General features: G+C 62.3%; 1 long non-coding RNA gene across 1 annotated transcript; it reads right to left on the bottom strand.

The window, feature by feature from the left end:
* Positions 1–413: 413 nt before the first annotated feature.
* LOC130542454 (uncharacterized) lies at positions 414–4,303 on the bottom strand. Its single transcript, XR_008957016.1, has 3 exons — positions 3,655–4,303; positions 3,007–3,117; positions 414–656 (listed from the first exon to the last, which is right to left on the bottom strand). It is a non-coding gene; the product is annotated as an uncharacterized LOC130542454 (long non-coding RNA).
* Positions 4,304–9,607: the final 5,304 nt, after the last annotated feature.

Raw genomic sequence — 9,607 nt, 5'->3', positions numbered from 1 at the left:
TGGAGGCGCTGCCCCTCCCGGGACTAGCCAATTCCTGGGCTGGGGGTAAGCAACCTGCCCGAGGGGCTCCATCTGTGTGCAAACCACCCAGCCCCCTCCACCCCCGCCTCCAACCCTGAGCAAGCCTCCCCTCTGGGCCCCTGAGGAGCGCGCTCTTCTCTGTGTCCCGACCTGCGGGCCTGCTGAGCCTCACGGTTCCTGTCAAACTCGCCATCTGTCAACAGCCCTCACACGGGCTCCGAGTTTGGGGTCCTCTCCCTGGACGGGTTTGCGTTTTCTCTCCGGCAGCTGGAGGCGCCGTCTGGGACGAGCCGGACAAGACGATCCACGGGGTTTTGGTGATGCGGGATGTGGACGCCACGCACCCAGATGGGCACTGAACGCGGGCGGTACCTAATACGAACACAGCAAAATTCATGCTAGTAATTTTAATTTTTATTTAGTGAGAAAGGCATCAAATGCCAGGTGGGAACCAGCAGACGAGTGGACAGGGACGGAGGCTCAAAGAGAGACTTCCCATTTGGGGCCCATAATGGCACCATTTCCCTGCGCGCTGGGCCCCGCGGATGATACGGCCAGTCCACAGACGCTGTACTTCGCACGCTGGGGACGTTGCCGTGGTGATGATGGAGGCTTCCGGGTTGGCATCTGGGGTGCTGTTGACAATGGCATGGGTGTTGGTGGTGGTGCAGAGTGGAGAGGACGTCCATGAGGTTTCCAGGGAGAGGACTCAGTGAGGACCTCTCCTGTCTGGCCCGTGCTCTGGGTTCACGGCTGTCCATGGAGGCAGGGCCAGGCTCCCCGCAGGAAAGAACTGAAGTAAAGAAATCTTATAAACAGAAGATTTACAGCCATGCGGGCAAGGCCAGGGGCTCTGGGATACCCAGATGGGCAAGTGTGCGAGGTCTCGCCTCTCCTTAAGCAGACTGCAGTGAGCACTCCTTCTTCGAGGCCGCTGCGGGCTGGGGACCCGGGAGGGGACGCCCCCAAGACTGGCTGGCCAATGCAGGAAACAGTGGACAGGGGTCTGGGAGAGGCAGCCCTAAAGTGTTTCCCCAACAGCAGGGTGGCCTAAGACAGAGAATGGATTGGGCAGTAGGGTGGATCCCATGTTGACCAGCCACGCGCCAGCCAACCCAGGAAGGACCCATCCCAGTGGCCCTGCAGAGCCTACAGCTTTGGGGGGGGGGGGTCCTGGAATAAATCTGGGGAAGATACCTCAGAAAAGGACCTTTAAATGCCCCAACCACTTGGGGCGCCTGGGTGGCTCAGACGTTAAGCGTCTGCCTTTGGCTCAGGGTGTGATCCTGGAGCCCTGGGATTGAGCCCCACATCCGGCTCCTCCACTGGGAGCCTGCTTCCTCCTCTCCCACTCCCCCTGCTTGTGTTCCCTCTCTCGCTGGCTGTCTCTCTTTCTGTCACATAAATAAATAAAATCTTTAAAAATAAAAATAAAAATAAATGCCCCAACCACAGGATTGGATCCCATCTGCCTTTGGGGGAGTTGGGGTTATTACCTGGAAGGAGGGCAGGCAGAGGGCCCCTTGATCTCAGATCCAGCTCCTGGGAGGCCCCCACCGGATGCCTTGCCAGTTGAGAGTGGGGCCCCCACCCTCGGACCTCAAGAAGGCCCACCCATCCCAGGCCTGGGGTCTCGTGACCACCCTGCTGAGGACCGTTAATCGCACGGTTAATGACTCAGCACTCCGCCGGGCTCCCCCGGCTCCCGCCAGCCCCTCCTCACGCCGTGACCACAGCTCGGCAATGGAACACACAAAATGGGGCAAATCACTGCTATTGACGATGGCAAACCCGTTCCTGCAGTGACCGCATAGGGTATCAAGTTAATCCCAAGGGAAGCACATAATGGGGAGTGTCTGCCAGTGAATAGGGCTGTTGTCACCACCATCCAGGGCTGGGGCAGGACGCTGGGCCTGCGGGGATCTGGAGGCTGCTGCCAGGGGAAGCTTGGAGGCTGTTTTCCCATGCACGTGCCCCGTTTCTCTGGAGGTTTTGTTTCCTCTCCCTTTCTGTTCTTGCCCGTCCTCCAGTGGGACCTTCCTTCTGTGGAGAGACAGATGCCTCCGGAGGCGGGGGAGGCCAGGGAGACCAGGGAGGTCTCTGCAGGCGGCGCGTGCGTGCCAGCAGGCCCCGTGGCTGGCCTCCCCACCCCAGCCTGCTGGAGAAGCTTCTGCCCTGGCCGGTCGGCGGGGTGAGCCATGCAGGGCTGTGCGGCACGGAGCCCGGGACTCTGGGAGCTGGCAGGACAGACATCCCCCGACCTTGGACCTTGGGTGACCTGGCCCGGGCAGGCCTTCCTGTGCAGGAGTAGGCCTGCGTGTACACAACATGCTGGAGCAGGCAGACCTGCACGCACGCGGGGACGGCCCCTGGCTTCTGCGGGCTTTGTCTGGGCACGGACCACCGAAGGACGGTGCTGTGCTCTGTGGAGGTGGGGGCAGGTCGGGAGGCGGGGCTGTGTTCAATGCCTTTGGCAAAACTCCCAACAGCAGGGAGGAAGTGAGACTCAGAGGCCTCGCTCTGGAAGAAAAGCCCCTGAAACAGCTGCAGCCCAGCCCCCCTGGGCCCCACTTGGCAAAGTCTCCCCAGCGAGTGGGTGGCCTCTGAGCTCGGTTCTGGAGATGCAGGTGGCGGCTGAGGGCCCTCCATGGTGCCCCAGGAAGGGATGGCCCGGGCGGGGGGGGGGGGCTGCCAGCCAGCCCGCGGTGGGGTCTCTGGGGCGGCGCCCACCCGAGAGGTCGAGCTGCGAGGCTGGGACACAGGCTCGGTGTGGGCGTCTGGGAAACTGGCCAGCGGCAGTGTGCGCCCCATGGGCTGGCCGAGGGCTTGGCATCCTCCCCGTGGGTCGCTGGGGTCAGGCGCTATGGAAACCCAGCAAGAGAACACTTCCATCTACCCCTGGGGAGGAAGGGGCCTTCTAGGTGCTTCCCTTTGGGAGCTGCTGGACCCTGATGCAGGTGGCATTTTATTGTAACTTCATCCCACCTGGAATCCAGAGTGGCAGAGTTCTCGTGGGCACAGGAGGAGTGGCAGCGAATGCTTCCGTGGCCCCTCATGCTCGTGTGGGCGTCCCTGCGGCCGTTCTGCAGCCAGAGCCTAAATCAAGGTGTAGGCAGGACCTCGCTCCATCTGGAGGCTCTGGTAGAGTCCTTCCTGCCCCTCCCGGCTCGAGGCGGCCTTGCTGTTCCCTGGCGTGTAGACGCATCCCTCCTACCTCTGCCCCCGGGTCACGTGGTGACTCTGCCTGCCTCCCTTGTGTCTGCTTCCTCCCCTTGTAAGACACGGCGCATCGGACCCAGGGCCACCCTCATCCAGGATGACCTCATCTGCACTGATGAGGTTACCTTATTCCAGGTAACGTCACATTCTGAGATTCTAGGGGACACGCGTGTTTGGGGGACACCATGCAAGCATGTATAGTTATTTAATCCTTACAACACAACACAGGGTCCCTGTGGGACGGGCACAGACATGGGAAGGGTGCATGGAGGGGCCCCGTGGGGAGCAGACACGTTTCAGTGGTACCTGTGGTCCTAGACTTAGTGGCATGTCCAACCACAGCAGCACTGACCTGGTTCGTGGATTTGGGCAGGGCGGGGTGGGGGGTGGCTTGCATCTTGGGGCCAAGCTCACCTCTGAGGGCCAGCTGGCTGTCAGCTGCAGCCGCAGCAGGACACTGGCCTCCCCCCGTGGCCTGGGCTTCCTCACAGCACTGTGGCGGTTGTAGCCGCAAGCGTCTGGGTGCAAAGAGAAAGCCAGGTGGAGCCTGGCCTTTGTCCCAGGTGCGCTCAGGTGCCCGGCCCAGGAACGCATGTACCGTGGCGTGTCCTACCCGAGTCCTGCTGCCCGAAGCCTGGTGTGGGAGGTCTGCCGGCCCACTGCCCACGGAGAGCAGGTCACCTTCCGTAATCCTCCTTGGCATCCCGCCCAGGGTCGGTCTGGCCCCACAGGCGCTCAGAGGCCATGCCTGGCGGGATGTCCCCACACTGCCACCTGGTGGTCGCCGCCCGAGCTCCGGAAAATTCCAGGTACCTGGTCCACCTGTGGCTTCTCCAGGCCCAGGTGTGGACTCAGCAGGGGTTTCTCACGAGCATGGGCTCCAGACCAGATGGTTCCTTCCCCGTCTGCTTCGTCCTGCGTGGGGCACTGTCACCCAGGAGCTGTTGGGAAGAATTCAGGAGACTGTGGAACACACGGGCTGGAAATGCCCAGACCCCCAACAGAGAAGCCCCACCGAGGAGAGGCCACGGCTCCCGAGGACTCCCTGCCTCTCCATGCAGCCGTTCCCTCCCCAGTGGACGGTGGATGGGCTTCTCTCCATCTGGGGTGAGGGGTCACAGCTGCCGGCCTACAGGACAAAGATCAGGGCTGGGCCGGGCGCTGGCGGGCAGAGCCGGTTAGGCGGCTGGGCTTGTGTCTATGAACAGACGCTGAGGGCCCCTGGCTGCTGCCCCCCTACGGCCTGATGCGGTTCAGCGACCGTACCCACCGAGAGTTTCCCGCCACGCTCAGCCCCCTCCTGTCGTGACCCCGCATGTCCCCCATCCACCCACCGGTTCACTCTCTCCCTAGGAGCCCGGGATGTGACTCACGCAAAGGCCTCTGGGACCTTCGTTGTGGGGAGAGAGGCTCATTACAAGTTAGTCCCGGGCAGTGGCAAGTGCCCTGACAGGGGCTGTGGAGTGACCGGTCCAGGAGGGAGGTGGCCAGTGAGTGAGAGCAGCCTGCAGAGTGGGGAGGGTGAAGGGGCCGGGGAGCACACAGGCTCAGAGGACAGAAAGCTTTCCTCCTGCGGGGATGGCCCCCTGGGACTGGCGTTCCAGTGGAGGCTTGTTTCTGGTCTTTCTGGCCTCCGGAGATCAGAGACGGTGCTGCTGTGCCTCGGTTTCCCTGAAATCTCATCTTTCAAGCCTCTCAACACTCAGTCTGGGGACTGCTTTGCATGGAAGGTACACCAGGCGGCCGCCGTCAGCCCCAGCCCCAGATCCCCTCTCAGTGGTGGGCAGAGCAGGCTAGCGGCCAGCGCCCAGCGTCTGGATGCACCGCGGGGCAGGGATCCAAGCTCCAGCGCCCCGCCCCCACCGTTGCCCTGGGCAAGCGCGGGAGTGGGGATGTTGTCCCTAACCTTAAAAACTGATTACCGACCCTGCAGTCTGAAAGCGGATTACATGGGAAGGTTAGCGGGAGGGCTAGCGGGTTTTACGGACCCAGGCAGCGTCTCCTCCAACGCGTCAGTGCTCCCCCTTCCCGCGGAGAGTAACTTAGTTGCAGGGACTGTGGCCCTGACTTCAGGGACTACTTGCAGGTAAGAGGCTTTGGGCGGGCGTCTGTCCTCGGGGGTTCTGGGGCTTGGGGTTTTCCACACCCCCTCCTCACCTCCCCCTTTTGCTGGGAGGGACACCAGACGCATAGGCCTGTTTGGTCCCGTCTCAGGTCTGCGCAGCCCCGTCATCAGGCAGAAATCCAAGACACCTCTGTCTGTCTCTCGGCCCAAAGACCCTGTTTTCAGCGCCTTCAAAAAGCGTGCAAGTCCCGGTTCTTCTCAGGACACACACTGAGCCCCTCACCGCGGCCCCTGTGCCTGGGCCGGCCGGTCCCCTGAGTGTGGGGCTGTGACTCGCCTCGGGTGACCAGCCCTGGTGCCCACTCCTGCGTTAGGTTGTAAAGACTCCGGCTTCCGCCTGTCTCTCCTTCCTGCTCTGCTTCCTCTGCCCGACGGAGCCCGCGGCCGCCACTTCGAGAGCTGCCCTGGGAGAGGCCCACAGACAGGGGACCGAGGCCAGCGGCCGGCGGCTGGCCAGCAAGAAGCTGAACCCCGCCGCAGAGCTCGGCAGGGTGTGCTTCCCCGGTGGAGCCTTCAGACGGACCTCAGCCTCGCCACACCGGCTGCCAGGTGTGGGGTCATTCGCCACATGGCAGTAACTACCATGCCCGGCACCCCGTTCTCGCCCGGCAGCCCCAGGGCCCTGTCACACCCCGAGCACAGCAGAGTCCCTCCTGCAGCTTGCCGGCCAGCTGAGCTCCCTCTCCGCCGCCCACAGGCGCGTTGTGCTGTCCTCCCACCTTCCCCGTGCTTCTGCCTCAGGGCCTGGGCGCTGGCTGTTCCCTCTGTCTGGGATGCTTTTCCCTGAGCTGTGAGTAGCTCACTCCCTCACCCCCTTCAGGTCACCCACCTAACCTTCCACTCCTGGTGCTTTCCTTTCCCCGCGTGCTGGACCCCGCAGCGTCCGTCAGCGTCCGCACTGTCCTCTGTCGCCCCTCACCCCTGCGCTCTGGGACTACGGAGATTTCTTTGTGCGCACCTGTCCCCCCCACCGCTGCCTCCCTCGTGCCTGGATCCGCACCGGCAGACCCTCGATCACGGTCTGTGGAGTGAGCGGTTAAGGGAGCACAGGGTGAACGCAGTGTGCCCAGCAGAAAGCGGTCTCTGGCGCTCGGCCGACGTCCGGCCGCACAAGTCTCTGTGTCCCACAGGATGCCGGCGAGGATTTGAAAGCGTGAGCATATTGGAGGAAACGTAATCCTCGGGCCTGTCCCGCATGTTCTGTTCCCGTGACACGCTGGTGAGGACAGGAAGGAAGGACAGGGCCGGAGACAGACGTGGGAGCCAGCTCGCAGAAATCATACCCGTGTCCCGCTGGCTGGGCCACCTCCCGGGGATTCCTCCTCCGTCTTCCTCCCGTGGCCTCGTTGTGCAGAAGGGAGCACCCGGCAACAACAATTGACTCCCGACCTTTCCTCCCTGTTTTCTCCTTAAAAAGTCATGACAAACATTTTTTAAGAGATTTTATTTATTTGAGAGATGGAGAGATAGTGAGAGACAGAACGAGCAGGGGGGGAGAGGCAGAGGGAGAAGCAGACTCCCCGAGGAGCAAGGAGCCCGATGTGGGGCTCGATTCCAGGATCTGGGATCATGACCTGAGCTGAAGGCAGATGCTTAACCCACTGAGCCACCCAGGTGTCCCGGGAAACATTTTTTAACTCCGCCAGTTAATGCCCGAATCTGTTCTTGTAAAAAATTCAAAGATAGCAGATAAAGCAACCTGCTCTGGGCCCTGCCTCCTGAGCACCCTCTCTGGCGTCTGCGAGAGCTGGGAAACCCACAGGGCCCAGGAGGCGGGGGCCTCGTGGCTTTTCCTGCCCCACACCCATGGCGGGTGTGCTGACGGAGCAGCAGCCAGCCTGGCCCCTGACTTCGAGTCCCCCCAGGACCCGCCGTGCAGCCCTGTCACTCCATGTCACTGAAGTCTGGACGTGGCTTGTCGCTGCTGTGGAGCGTAGCCTGCCCAGGCCGTTGCAGGAATGGGCACCGATCACGGCACTGCTGTAGCCCGAGCCCCGGGCCACGGCCCACCCACGTGGCCGATGGAGAGGAAGCTCTGTGCACACAGTGAGGGGCGGGGTGGAGCCCAACGAGCCCCGCGGACGCCAGCCACAGGCCCAGGGCAGCGGAGAAGGAGGAGAAGGAGGAGGAGGGCGCCAGCAGCCGCCGGCTGTGCTTGGCAAGACTATGAGACGGAGCCAGACTCACACGGGAGCTGCTGGCGCGGAGCAGGGAGGAGAGAGAAGGAGACTCCAAATATCGGGCCCCTCAATGCCGGGACGGCTGACACATCTCCAGACCCCCAGATCCAGCCAGGTGTGACGGCGTGTGCGTTGTACCCTGGATGCCGTGTCCGCACAGGGACACGCGCCTGGCCGCAAGCCGGGAGACTGGCTCACGTACATTCTGGGACGCTGAGCGGGTGGAGGAATCGGTTTTCAGCTGATGGGCCTTCAGATGACAGGTGCCCTTTGTGGGCCCGGGAAGAACCCTCCCAGGCAGGTATCAGCCCCAGGCCCTGGCTCCAAGGGCTGAAATACGGGGTCGTCTCACCAGGGGGACAGTGAGCAGAAGCCACTGGTCTAGGAGGCAGACCACGAGAGTCCATAGAGCTGTTTACAAATAACGTGGCCTCCTTTTCTAGACACGACGCGTCCCTGCTTCTTGAAGTGAGGCCTGGCTGCGTGTCCGGCTCTGAGCCTTTCAAGGTCAGCTCAGTGTTTCCTGCTTTGGTGGTGGTGGGAAGCTGTGTCAGCTGGGGCTCCTGGTCCCCCGGGGGAGCGCAAAGAGTAAAAGCCTCCGCTGACCCACCCTGGACACAGGGCGGCAGGAGGTGCAGCTCGACGTGTGCGTGCACGGTGGGGGGCTGTCTGCGGCACAGCGGGGCCTACTCCAGCACCACTGCTAGGCTTCCCCAGACGCGAGGGGGCTCTGCCTCTCCCCTCCTGGGCTGGAGGCAGCGGGCTCAGGGCTGCTTCTCGGGGAGGCTCAAAACACCTTACTCCGGGGTCCCTCGGACACAGTGAGAGGCGCAGTGTGGCCTCTGCAGGGGTGCGGGACCGGGCAGCGGGAAGCACAGCTCTGGCCCCGTGAGCATGAGAAGGGAGGGTTCCAGCTGGTGACAGTCCCCTGGGCTCTGTCCTGACAGAGGGGCGGGTCCTCCTCTGAGCGTGTCCTGGAACGCACAGACGTGAATCTTGCCCTCCCCACCCCAAGCTGGGAGAGGTGAGACCCCCCAGCCCACCCGGGACCAACAGCGCAGACCTGCTTCTGTGGCTCCCAAAGCCCGGGGACCCCACACGTGGAGACGTTGCCAGGAGCCCTGGGTTTGCTTGTACTTGGAGACGCCCTGATTAAACGATCTCCACAATGCGAGGTGTTTGTAATGGTATTAAAGATACTGGTGCGGTCTTGTGCGTACCCCCCGTGGAGGAAGCCCGCTCCCCGGGGTGGCTCGCAGCTCTGTTCACACTCAGTGTCCATACATCTCCGAAGATTACCATTTTAACAGCTTTGGGTAGAGATACCAGGAGGCAGCTACATTTAACAGGGCATAAATCCAATTCCCCTGCGTTCAATTTTCTCAGGCTGCAGGATCAATTTGAGCCTGTCGGGACCTGACTCTGGAGTCCATCAACGCCGGCTCCTTCCCTCCGTCCCCGGTCTGGCTCTCCCCTTTCAGGAACTCAGCCCTGCAGAGGAAGATGATACAAAGTAACAGCCTTTCTCTCTTTACAGGGAAATCTAATTAGGCGTGAAGGGGACGCAGAGCCTGAGGCCTGGAGGTTGGTGTTGGGTGCTGCCGCCGAGGCCGCGGCCACCTCTCCAGCCGTGGCTGCGGATAACGCGCTTTGATTATCCCTAACGGCGTCTGCCGGCCCTTCCCCTGTGCCCCAGCCATGGGGGGTCTCTCCACAGCCTCTTCTGGGGGTGCCTTAGCCCCATGGATCATCCACATGGCTTTTTGTCCTCGGTTTGTCCTTCCGCTGCTGTGGTGATGACGCAGGGGCCACGTTCCGAGCGTGAGGCCCACACCGGTCCTTGAATGCCACACGTCCCTGAGATGCACGCAAGTTATACCCCCATTTTACACAGGGAAGCAGGCACAGAGATGGTAAGGAACTCGCCCACAGTCACACAGCGAGCGTCAGGCCAGGGAAAGCTCACTCAGCGGCAGTCTGGACTCTCGTGAGCTCCTGGGGCCACGCGCCCTCCTGCCTGTTCCGTGTGCAGCTGGCAGCCATTGTATTTACCCTCCCGGCA

This window comes from Ursus arctos, unplaced genomic scaffold (assembly GCF_023065955.2).
Source record: "Ursus arctos isolate Adak ecotype North America unplaced genomic scaffold, UrsArc2.0 scaffold_34, whole genome shotgun sequence".
Lineage (NCBI taxonomy): Eukaryota > Metazoa > Chordata > Mammalia > Carnivora > Ursidae > Ursus > Ursus arctos.
The sequence above is the reverse complement of the archived record's forward strand: the minus strand, read 5'-3'. Positions and strand labels throughout refer to the sequence as shown.